Genomic DNA, 8,658 nt, shown 5'->3' on the forward strand with positions numbered 1-8,658 from the left:
GGCTTCCTGACCCGGCTACGGCGCCTCACCCCCGACCCCCGGCTACGATTGGTCCGACTACGGGAGGGGCGGGGCAGGGATGTTGACGGACAGCCGCGCAAGCAGGGTGCTGTGCCCAGAGGCGAGGACAAGGAGTTGGCACCGCCTGTGCTACCCGGCGCCACGGGGCTCTTGTACTCTTGTGACTATGCCCCTCCTGCACTCTGGCCCGAGGGCTGGTCCTCTCTGGAGACTCAAATACTAAGGACCTTGGATATCAGCGTTTCCCTAGAGCTTCCCTCAGCAGGATTTTCTCTGCCCGAGAACTAGCCACAAAGCAGTCCCTGCAGCAGTGGAGTTGCTGGTCCCAGAGAAACAGGGTTCGCAGGAGCATGAAGATAGCAGGGCCTTGAAGCTTCTTTCTTTGAAGTTAGTCTCTTGGCAAAAGTGCCAAAATACTCCACTCAACTCCACCCTCAATTCTTGATTATCCTAGTTTGGACATTTAACTGGAGCAATGTCAGCAGCAGCTTGGGGAAACTGAGGCGCTGAGAAGAGTGCCTAGAGGATTGGAGAGCCTATGTGGGACAAAAGACATCTGGCTCAGCTGTGTTTCTCAAAAGTTCAGTTCATAAAGCATAGTAGGGTTAGTCCTTTAACCCGAGAAAAATGTTGGAGGTAGGGAGACCTGCTGCCAGACTGTGCTCCCAGGTTGAAGAAGAGTTAATATGAATTACAACTGGCATTAATTATCTTGATACTTATTGATGACAGTGCTATAAGAGCCTGAGATCAGGAAGGACTCAAGCTAGGAACTAAGAGAGTGGTAGAATCTTTCTCTGGTGTGTACAAGGGTCTAGGCTTGATCCCCGTTGTCACCATCAGCTGGCTGAACAGGTTTCCATTTTCTCAGGCATGCACTGGGCAGCAGTGAGTGGCAACAAGTGGCATCCTTTATTGTTTGTCTCTGTCCATGCCTTGAGTATCAAAATCCTCCTAGTGTTATAGACCTTGATCAGAACCCTTAGCCCTTGACAAGCGGCCTGTATTACAACTCTCAGCCTGGGGTCTGTGACCTTCTGGCCTGGGATTTGCTAGCTCTCTGCTTCTAGAGACCAGGACTAGCATGTTGTCTTCCTTAGTTCCTTACAGCTTTCAGTTCTGGTTTTTCTACTTCCACTTCCTGTCTTCCTGCCCTGGAGGTTCTTCAGCTGTTCAAAGCTTCCTGGGCTGTCAGGTAAGCCACTGCCTGACCGTTTCCACAACTTGATAACTGTTGCTGGCCTGACACTGGGTACTATGTCCTCTGTTGGGACTACCTTCTGGGACCAGGGCACCCACCACAGCTCCAGAGTTTTGAGTCAGCTGGGTATAGTAGCGCACATCTTTAGTCCCAGTACTTGGGAAACAGAGGCAGGCGGATCTCGATCAGTTCAAGGCCAAAATGGTCTACATAGTGAGTTCCAGGAGAGCCAGAACTACACAAGAAGACCCTGTCTCAAGAAAAGGAAAGAAGGAAAGAAGAGAGGGAGGAAGGGAGGGAGGGAGAGAGGGAGGGAAGAAGGGAAGAAGGGAAGAAGGGAAGAAGGGAAGAAGGGAGAAAGGGGAAAGGAAAGGAAAGGAAAGGAAAGGAAAGGAAAGGAAAGGAAAGGAAAGGAAAGAAAAGAAAAGGAAAGAGGGAGTATGAGATGCCAGGCAAGGCCTGTCATGATCACTTAGGCAAAGGCATCATATGTTGTGTGCAGAAATAAGCAAGGATCAGGCCAGGCGGTGGTGGCACACACCTTTGATCCCAGCACTTGGGAGGCAGAGGTAGGTGGATCTCTGTGAGTTTGAGGCCAGTCTGGTCTATGAACCAAGTTCTGGGACAGCAAGGATTGTTACACGGGGAAATCCTGTCTCAAAAAATAAAATAAAATAAAATAAAATAAATCAAGGATCACTAGCCAAAGGGCATCTGTTAGTGACTTGGAAAGGCAGACACCTCCACGGGCAAAGGCCTGTGTGAATACACCTTTACTGTATCCATTCCTTTATTCTCAGCTAAAACTTTTTGATTCAGGGATGGAGAGATGGCTCAGTGGTTAAGAGCATCCAGGGTGAGTTCCCAGCACCTACGTGGTGTCCCACAACTACTTGTAGCTCCAGTTCCAAAGAATCTAATACCTCCCTCTGGCCTCTATAAACACACACATGTGGTGACACATCAAACTAAACACCCATACAAATAAAATAAAAATACATCTTTAAATTAAAAAAAAGAACAGCAAGGGGCTGGAGAGATGGTTCGGCAGTTGGCTCTCCCAAAGGACACAGGTTCAATTCCCAGCACCCACATGGCAGCTCACAACTGTCTGTAACCCCAGTTCCAGGGAATCTGACACCCTCATACCAAACGCACATAAAATAAAGTTAAATATTTTTTAAAAACAGCCAAACTGTCATCCAAAAAATTTTTACAAAACTTTATAGAGCAACTGAGCATGCCCAGAGGCATTTCTGCCCATCACTGTAACATGACCTAGAGTTAAGTACACCTAAAATAACGTGTGTCTACCATTTCTTTTAAACTAGGACTTTAACCTGATCATGTCCAGGAATGTACTCCTTAATGCACTGAGTGTGCTTCCCAGTGGACTCACCCTCCTAGGAATACGCAGAGATGCCTTGGATAAAATCCCCATGCTTCTTTTGTTGAGAGAGAGTGGGGCTGTGGAACCAATGACTCTCATACTTTCTTTGTACAATGTTAGCACTCTGGACTTTCTGAACTAAAACCTGTTCTAACTTCACCGACACATGGGCACAATAACCGTCATAACACTGAAATAACCAGCTGTCACATGCAAAGGTATAAACTTTTATTTAAGATTAGACAAACTCAAGTACAAACAGAAAGTACAACATAACACAGCCTTCATCAGACGCCAGTCACCTTAGATATGCACTATTTATAGTAACATCTTTTTAAAAACTAAAATAGTACAAAGTCAAATAATTTTTAAACTCTTATTGCCAACATCAGTGATATTCTGACACACAGGGCTGCAGTGCAGTTAAGTGGTACGTGCTTGCCCAGGATGCCAACACCACACACACAGATTATTACAAAACATTCAAAGAAACTGAATAGCCACTAAAATCAATAAAAGAATTTAAATTCAGTGTAATTTCTATTCAGTCACAGATGAGAAGCACCTCATTCTAAAAGGACAGTGATTAATTTCTCGTCAAGACTATGAGGACAGCCTTGTTTACTTGATTTTTAACTTTAATATGGCACAATTGGCTTTATCATGAAAATTTAGAATTTAATGTTTCTATGCCTGTAGTCCCAACTACTCTGAAGGCTGAATCAGGAGGATTATTTGAGGTCAGGAGCTCAAGACCAGTCTAGGCAACATACCCCCCCCCCCAACATCTCAAAAGAAACTTTTTAAAATGTTCCTTACGAACTACTTCTGCTTCACTTCAAGAATAAGGGTACTATGGCTGGGTATGGTGGCGCATGCCTTTGATCCCAGCACTCAAGAGGCTGAGGCAGGAGGATCTTGGTGAGTTCCAGAACAGCGGAGCTTTATAGAGAGATGTTGTCTCAAAAAGAGAAAGAAAAAGAAAAAAGAAAAAAAATTAAGAGAAAGAAAGGAAAAAATTACTAAGTATTTAAAGTTGAAAACATAACTACAATAAACTGCTTTTAACACAGGTGGGGCAAAATAAGAATTTATATTAAACAACCATGTAACCAAGCCAATTTTTTTTCTTTTCTTTATGGATGAGGAATAATCCAATGACTGTATTTCTCCTTCTTACTTCAGAAAAAAATATATTATTGTTATAAATCCAATCTTAATACTTTATATGAAAAAATTACCAGATGTAGGATAATATTTAAATCCTGCATACTCCTGAAAGTATTTCTGAAAAGTATTACTAGACTTGTCTTAAATAGATAACAAGAAAGTACACTATTATGATGTTATATATTTAAAATAAATAAAGGAAAAACATACACTCAAAAATGGCACCCGTATAATTCATAATTAAAATAACCTAAAATAAATAAAGGAAAAACATACACTCAAGAATGGTGCTCATGTAATTAAAGAATGGAGTTATTTACAAATATACAACTATGTGACCAAACATTTTCTAAAACATGCATAGTATGGTGTCCTTTTATAGTTATACATAAAAAGCAAATGACTTGAATATTATCAGCTGTCATAATTAGACCTTTCACACACTGAGAGAGTAAAATTCTGATCTGTTGTCCTATAAAAGGCAAGATGAAAGATCAAAATCAGTGTTTCTTGAGAAAATTATCTTCTTTGGCATCCTATAATACTACCTGTCAACAAATAAATGTAGTCCCAGGCAGTGGGTCTTTCCTAAAGTACTAACTTCACTATTGCTGTTTTTTGAGATAGAATCCCAGGTAGCCCAGGCTGGCGTCTGAATCTCACTACTTAGCTAACGGTGGCCTCGAACTCCTGACCCCTCCATCCACAGCCAAGCACTATGATCATACATACGTGCCACCATTCCCTACTGTTATTGTTGCTCTATAAACAATTTTATTAAAAATCACATTTTTTTGGAGAACATTCATTCAAAGTTCTGAAAGATTTAGCTGTTTGCTACAACTCTGCCATTGAAGGTATGCCTTAAAAGCATTGTTTCCTCTTTAAAATGCAAAGACTTTTGCCCTCACTAAATGGAAAGGTTAACAGAGAAGGAATAAAGAAAGTTTGGGATACAGTAACATGTCTCTACAGTTTACTACTGACTGCTACAGCTGTAGACAAGTCGGATATCACCCCTGGGCTTCTGTTCCTACTCAAAACGAAGAAGTCAGTCCCTGCTGTGTGGCCAGCAGCTCTTTTGAACTGCAATATAATAATAGTAGTAGTAGTAATAATAATAATAATTATTATTATTATTATTATTTCAGTAGATAATTTTAGGACTCCTTCTGATTCTCACATGATATGAGCTTATGTTTCTGCAATATTACAATTGATAATCAAATACTCCATAAACAAGAGAACTTCTGTGAGTCAAAATAGCACAACTGAACAAAATCTCCTGTCAGAAAAGCCAATGCCCAAAATCCAGCTCCCCAACATTACCTGACTGATCTTCAGCCAATCCAATAAAGAACACAGAGTCACATAATTACTATTTCTTAGTTACATAAATTACTTTTTTACATAAATTACTTTTAAATTATATAAACTAATAAAAATATTAAGTCTATTCCATAGTTTTTCTACATTCTGATTTACAGTATTTTCATCTACATTCATGATACTCTACAACTCAAAGTGTGCTACTTAATATTCTCATACTTCCAAAATCTAGTAAAAATAAAAAAGATAAAGCAGAATATTAATAATGATCATACTCTGCCAGGTTTTTCATAAAAATATGTTGAATGCCATTTTTTCAGACAAGAAAAACAGCAAAAGAAAAATAAATTCTGCTGACAATGCCGATCAGATCAAATGGCTGTATCTGCCATTACTTAGAAAAAGGAGGAAGAAGCCGGGCAGTGGTGGCATGCAAGGACCAGGCAGGACAGAAACCCACGACAACAGAATGGCGTGCCAACATGGGGCTGACCAAATCTACTTAAAAGCTTGAGAGAGCTTGGGAAGTAATTCTAGATAGAAAAAGAATAGTTAAGCACAGTTTATTGATAGCCTCATTTTCACGGGTTTGCTCTGCTTGCTAGAGGCAAGCAAGTACTCTCATTTAAGAGAGGCTTCCTGTCTCAGCTTTAGCTGAAAACCTTGCAGCTCTTTTAAGAGGTCCTGCCACGAAACACTTAAGTGGTGTCAATGAAAAGCTAACTGCATGCTTTTTGGTGGTGGCAGGGACCTTCAAATGTCGTAGAGTTGTAGCAATAAACATGGCTCTGGCCAGTACCTCTGCCATGAGGCTGGAATCTCAGAAAGCTAAGAAATGGTCTGGATCCAGCCGCCAAAGCCAGGGCTTTAATTCTAGCCATATTGCTTAGCAAATTAAAGACTTAGCAAATTAAAGTCCTTAAAATTTTTTTTTAAAAAAAGAGAGTAGTTGGGTGTGGTAGCACACATCTTTAATCCCAAGACTTGGAAGACAGAGGCAGGCAGACCTCTGTGAGTTCAAGGCCTGGTGGCACACACCTTTAATCCCAAGACTTGGGTGGCAGAGGCAGGCAGATCTCTGTGGGTTCAAGGACAACCTGGTCTACAGAGTAAATTCCAGGAGAGCCAAACATACACAGAGAAACCCTGTCTCAAAAGCCAAAAACTAAAAATAAAAGAATTAGAGGTTAAAATAAAGACATGTAAAGATGGAAAACACACAGAGAATCTGGATACTGTTTATTATTATGCTCTCTTTGAATTGTTTGAATGCTGAGGAAGGAGCAACAGCTACTAAAAGATATTTGTTTATAAATGCTGCTGAATTAATCCAAGATAGGTATTTTGAAAATACCTTGACTTCAAAATTGAAGTCAAAAGATATGTTACTTTGGAGAAGAGGTTTTGCTTTTGTTTCCACAGAAAATGAGAGGCTATGGATTCATTCTGAGTTAAGAAAAATCAGGTTTGATCAAGGAAGACCACCTGAAAACTCTGATAGGAGCAGATGGCCCAGATGTCTGAGTTCTACATCCTGAACAGATTCAAGACAGCTGCCTGAGATGATCAAGCCTCACAGAATACTCCAGTCATGACTTGATGATAATTATAAATTTTCTTTAGGTCCCCAGAAGATTACCAGTGCCCACAACCAGCAGGAAGTAGCCTGGAAAACTATGCCCACATCCCCCCTCCCAAAAAAAATAATGGACTATGGATATTTTCCTTTGTTTAGAATGTTGGTTATAAGTTGTTATGGCTAATGGTGAGAAAACAAAAGATATTAGATTCAGAGTTCTTATTTTTTTTTAAAGAGGGGAAAGTGCTGTGGGACAATGGTCTGTATCCTGTCAATTATATTTTAAATAAACGCTGATTGGCCAGTATCCAGGCAGGAAGTATAGGCAGGACAGCCAGGCAGGAAGTAGAGGCGGGGTGACAAGAACAGGAGAATTTTGGGAGGAAGAAAGTTTGGTCCACAGTCCTGTCCCGGCCACAGAAGAAGCAAGATGTGACTGCCCCAGCAAATAAGGTTAGCCATGTGGCTAACACAAATAAGAATAATGGGCTAATATAAGTTGTAAGAGTTAATAAGAAGCCTGAGATACTAGGCCAATCAGTTTATAACTAATGTAGACTTCTGTGTGATTTCTTTGGGACTTAACAACTGTGGGGACCAGGCGGGACAGAAACCCCCGACAACAGTGGTGCACGTATTTTACCCCAGCACTTGGGAGGCAGAGACAGGTGGATCCCTGTCAGTTCAAGGCAAGCCTAGTCTGTAGAGTGAGTTCCAGGATAGCCATAACTGTTACACAAAGAAACCTTGTCTCAAAAAACCAAAAAGAAAAAAAGGAAGGGAGGGAGGGAGGGAGGGAGAGAAGGAGAGAAAGAGAGAAAGAACAGGGATGAAGATGCTAACATAAACGTACTCAGGGAACCTGAAGCCTGGCACTTCAGTCACTCTTCTGAAAATTAACAAGCAGATAGACAGGTTTGGTACTAGTACAGTGAGTTTTTCTTTACCTGTGGGCAGCAAATGAGGCGCTTAACTACAAAAATAGAAAAATAAGAATATTTCTTATCTCATATTAAAAAGGGAATGAAAGATAGGGCTGAAGAATGGTTCAGTAGTTAAGGTGCTTACTGCTCTATCAGAGAACTGGAATGTGGATCCCAGCATCCACATGAATGGCTCACAAACACCTGTAACTCCAGATTCAAGGGCAAATCCACAGTCTCTCTCTCTTTCACACACACATACACACAAATGCACACACACGTACACAAACATACACTCTATTGCACACACACAAACACACACGCAAATTAAATATCTATAAAAGAAATGGAGAATTATAAAAGGTAAGTATTATTCAGAAAGTTAAATTGTCAGCTTTTATCCACCATGCATTCAATGTAACACACACTATATTAGAGAAAATATTTTGAAGACAGGACTGCTATTCTGCTTATAAAACACAGAAAACATGTCCCTTTCAAGGGATTCTGGATTTCTGAGAATGAATGTGAGACTTGTCCACCTGAGTGCTATGTATTTATAAACTAGGGAAGTATTGTTCACCATAGTGCAGAAATATTCCTGTCAGCAAAAAATACCTTGTGGTCCTCAGCTTTATTTCAGAAGGACCAGAATTTTTATTGTATGTATCTTTAGTTAAGGGGCTCTAATGGCTGTAACAGAATAATTGATGATGTTTAGCACCAAAGTTTAGAGAACAGAAGTATTGCCAGAATTGTGAAAGTTGCTTGTACACAGAAAAATCAGATGTGTGCTGTGCTCTTTAATGAGCAGAACATTCTAAGAGATATAATGCCAGGATCCCAATTGTCACCTTTGATTTCAGATGTACCTTCAACATTCAAACACAGTATTATTATTTCTGAAAGATTTCTTAGTTTTATTTTCTTTCATTTGTCTTTCTTTTCTTTTTTTTTTTAATTGTTGCTGTTTTATTGTTTTGTTGTTGAGTTTCTTTGGTTTGTTTGTTTTGAGACAGGATCTATAATTTAGCCCTGGCTGACC

The sequence above is a fragment of the Arvicola amphibius genome, chromosome 10, assembly GCF_903992535.2.
Source record: "Arvicola amphibius chromosome 10, mArvAmp1.2, whole genome shotgun sequence".
Taxonomy (NCBI): Eukaryota; Metazoa; Chordata; class Mammalia; order Rodentia; family Cricetidae; genus Arvicola; species Arvicola amphibius.